The sequence below is a fragment of the Trachymyrmex septentrionalis genome, unplaced genomic scaffold (genome assembly GCF_001594115.1).
Source record: "Trachymyrmex septentrionalis isolate Tsep2-gDNA-1 unplaced genomic scaffold, Tsep1.0 scaffold52, whole genome shotgun sequence".
Classification (NCBI taxonomy): domain Eukaryota; kingdom Metazoa; phylum Arthropoda; class Insecta; order Hymenoptera; family Formicidae; genus Trachymyrmex; species Trachymyrmex septentrionalis.
The window spans coordinates 1,317,544-1,322,386 of NW_017305694.1; positions in this window are offsets into that span (position 1 = coordinate 1,317,544).

Sequence of the window (4,843 nt, forward strand, 5' to 3'; positions counted from 1 at the left end):
AACTGCAGAATGAATATGACCGTCAGCTTTAAAAAAAATGTAAAGTCCTATTTCAGTTTTTAACCATGTAATAATTAAAATTGGACACTATATATGCTATGTTCTTGTTAAAGAAAAATGTCATTATAATAAAAGCGTAGAATTCCCGTTGATCATATTATATCCGACGATGCACTCATTTTAATAACCATACGTGTCTAAACATATTAATGCGCTGAAATATATTAATGTTAAAATAAATTTATCTTTTATCGCATTTGAGAGTTCACTTTTCTCCATTTTTCACAAGTAACAGTATTTTTTTGCAAAACGATTTGGCGTACACGATCCATCAATCATACCGGAGATAGTAGATACCATTGGTGCTTTGTCCACAAGCGAAAACGTGTTTACACGACACGCATGAAATGCAACATTTTGTTTCTGCTCATTTATCATGCATCGTCGACGATGGAATGCGAGTATTATGCGTTTGAAGCGTTTAATTCGAAAAGTGATTTAATTATTTGTTAAAACTTGTAAAATTATGATGGTACATTATTTAGATGGTACATTATTTAGAGATTTTTACACACAGGTCAATATTTGTTTATCAAATATATTGTATGATAACCGAATCCTATATGATTATCATCTTTTGATTATTAATTTTATTAATAACTAAATATTAATATTAATTTCAGTAGTTTGTTATTTCACAGTTATAGGGAACAATTACTTATCTATGAAATATTACATCACGACCATGACACTCTGTATTTTGCTTTGTTGACGATAACAGAATGGACAAATTGAGCAATAAACTGATGCAATCGAGTCAGACGGACAACCTATACAAACTACTATTGCTATCTGTTGAATTAATCATGTAATTATCTATAAACAGCGAATAGGGCATTTTGAATACCTATGCACATACATTGGATCCGATTACCTTATATTAAATCTCGACTGCAACGAATCATTTGGTTTCAAAATGAAAACTTTGTTTAGCAGATGAATTAGAATCCATCGATTGGAATATAATAATAACTGGTTGTACAATTTGTATGATTGATATAATATGAAGGTTTTAAATGAGGTAAAAACCTTTGAACCTTCCCTTATCAATCGCCGTAAGGTGATAAGAAGATTACTTGCCTTCTATACTTCAAATAGAGCACTTTACAACTTCGATGTAGTTTCATAACTATAGTTGAAGGTTAGTTGAGAAACATAAATAATATAAACAAAGTTAAAATGTAAGTAGTACAAGTAGCAAGTTATACGAGAAACGATCTAATGGACCTCATTAATCAAGACTAAGTATCAAGAAATCTCTCTTTTCCTCAAAACGTGACTTTGTTTTAATTAAATTTATTTGTGTAAAGTGCAATATATCATTGTTTTTAAAGAAACAATTTAACATACATTCATCTTCAGCATAGTTATGTATTTACGGATTTTATCATTTGTATTACATAACTTACACATCTTTCGCAGCGTAACCAGGTAGATCGTTCTTGAAAGAACCAACGCGACTTACAGAATAGCTATCAGCAACAAACTGCGGCAAATGGCGCGGGATGTTGTTTCGTTGTTACTTTCGATAACCCAAAATGAATTTTATATGTCACTACGTGCCGGAAAATACACACTTCGGATAACAAGGGGACACTGTTTTATACACGAAGCACGAACAGTACTTCCGTCTTTATCTCGCTCCTCGGCGATTTTGTTCCATTCGTTTCCGCACGACGATAACGAAAGTAATTCCGCAATATAAGTTCGAATATATTTTTTCTACAATGTCGACGTTGTTAATAAATGATCCGAGGAGTCGGTGATCTTTGCACGATAAAAATAACAATATATTATAGTAGAACCAGTTCGACCTATTTATTGCGGTCTTGATACCGTCGTTAAATTTTTAATTTCTAATCTTCTTATCTGTCTTTTTTTTCAATAAACATACTTTTTAAGACTCATTTTGTATACAAATCTCTATTTCGATCCGCTAAATTGTTAATTTTTAATTTTCTTTGTTTTCCTTTCAAAAAACGTACTTTTTGGGACGCATGTACACAAATCTCTATCGACGTTCCTATTACACTTGCACTGTCGCTCGTTTATCAATTGCGGTACATACTGGGTAATAACGCGTGAGTCGACATTATTAATTTGCTTTCCAATTAAAGTGCCAGTGCCGTTAAAAGAAATTTACACGAACGTGAGGGTTTACGGCGGATGAAAAAGTGCCCGCTGATATTCGCCGCAATATTTTATAGCTGTGAGCTCGATAAACAGCGATACTGCGACGGAAGGCTATACAGGGTAAAAAAAAAGAAAAGAAGTATAATAGGGGGAGGGTGAAAAGTTGTCAACGCCGCCCGCGAGAAGAAAGATGAGATCGGATCAAATTCTTGGCGCAAACTGTTCCGAAACGTAGCGTTATAGATTTGGATCAGCGCGTGCGTATAAATATCCGCAAGAAAATAGAGGAGCGGACAGCTCTACAATGATACATATGTAGCAAAGTAAAAAGATAAATAAAAAGTAAAAAAAAAAGATTTCAATTAAACGCCAGCTTTAATCTTTCTATCTCGGACCTCGTATACATATAAATTAAAGCTATTATTATTTATGCAGTGCGAGAAGAGAAGAGACGCGGATTTTTTCTCCCACATCCGATTACGCGGTTCGTTGCTGCTTATTAATTGTGGGCGATATTTCGTAATTTCTGGCAGATCATAAATATCGTCGCCGTCGCTTCACGATCGTTATTTATCGTGGAGTATTACATTACGCGCCGACCACTCGGTTATTCCGATTACCGCTTCACGATTCGAGCTATTGTCGCGTATCGCTGAATTATGGAGCTGATATGCAAAAACCGACACGAAAAATGTATTTGACGTTAACAATCTGTCATCGATTTGTGATTCGTTTCGCATATCTCAGTAAAATCAATAATTCGTATTTTCTTACCGTTAGTAATTCTTAAGCTATCAGTACACTTCCTGTTAATTTTATTATTTACTATTGATTCTATAAATTTATATCCTTAATTTTCGGCACATTTATAAACATTTTATGTTATGTTAATTACGAATAGATGTAATGTAAGAATAGGCTGCGCATTTCTGTGAAGTTATCATCGGTTTAGAAAGAATGAGGTAGTTTAAATCATATCTCTCTCTCTCTCTCTCTCTCTCTCTCTCTCTCTCTCATTAAGTTAAAAATATTTGTGATATGATTTAATTCTTTCTAACGGAGCTAAGATTGCAAAATGCATAGTCTATACCTATTATATCTATAATATTTTACACAATAAATAATTTTTCTTCTTTTATCAAAATTATAGATGAACTAAATATATTTTTAAAGTTTATTTTTATACTGTACAAAATCGTATAACGACATTGCTGCAATGTTGCAATGTTATTGCAATAGAATACATCGAGGCGAACCGATTTTTCTTTAATTAATAAAAAATTAATCAAGAAATAAACTTTATTATTAAGTTTTATTATAAATTTGTCACCTTTATAACACATTTTAGCTTGGGTTTTACATAATAAAATAATAATATATAAGCATGGTATTTTTATTACGCAACAAAAAATCGAGAAGAGAAAATTATCCGATTCGCGCTCTGAAATTGAGAGGCAAAACGGATCATCGCTACTTTACTAGATTGCAAAGTGTACATTGTAAATATTATTATAATTTACAGAAGTTTTAACATTTTTTTCTATTACATAATTATAAAATTCGTAAGCTTTATGGGATCGCAATTTTAAATGAGAGATAAAATATTTTTCTGCACTCACGATCTATTCTGACACTGTGGAATCACACACAATATAGGATTGTTATTTATTGTTTCCGGTATAGAAAAAACGCGCGGAAATAGCTGCAAGATAAAATAGCTTGTTTAAAACAAAAAATTAAAAAAACTATCAACTAACTATTTCACACACAAATCTTATATTAATCCAATTCACCTCGATCTATTCTAAAACGTTGCAGTGTTACTGTAATATTGCTGAAACGTATTGTAATATTGCTGGATGTGTTATATGGGTTGTACGTTTATAAAATAAAACTTGTAGAACTGTGGCATCCACCGCATGTATAGGTGCATTGTGAAATGTAGGCTAATTGTAAAGTAAACGAGAGACAAATCTAAACTTTTAATCGTAAAGCTTAGCCAGAAGAGTCTTTTTTGTTATTCAAAGTAGAATGTAATTTAAATATACATATATCTAATTCTCTGCATATCAATATTTCTCTGCGAAACAAGTCGTCATGAAACACGTCACCGCTCAGAAAAGAGACAATTTCCGTTAGCGGCATACGTTGAGAATACAGGTGCACCCTCACATTTAAATAACGAAGTATCCGATTTATGATTTGCTTCTCCCACTTTCCACAAGAATCTGCAGAGAAACGCATCCGATTTCGCATTCAAGTTAGATTGAATCGGGTAGAATCGAGGTCGGAAATCATTTCGGGATCGCCACAGACCCTCGCGAATCGCAAAACTTCCTCCTGGTTCGTCAGTGGTACACCACTTCACTGGCTACTACTAAGCTAAAGCACGTGAACCGGGTCAACTTCCATCTCGAATTCATCGTAAAATCGAGCGGAGGTGAAAATACTTTTCGCAAAGCGAGTTATCATCATCTGCAAAAGGAAATGGATTCGATTACGTTTTCAAATTGCTTTTAAAACTGGATTAAGTGAAATAGCCAAATCACTCATTTTGATTACTAAAGACTTTTTTCATTGTACCAGAAGTTAGTAAAGCAGATTGTTTGGATAGAGTTTGGATAGATTCGCCGTTTGCGAAAACGCTTTT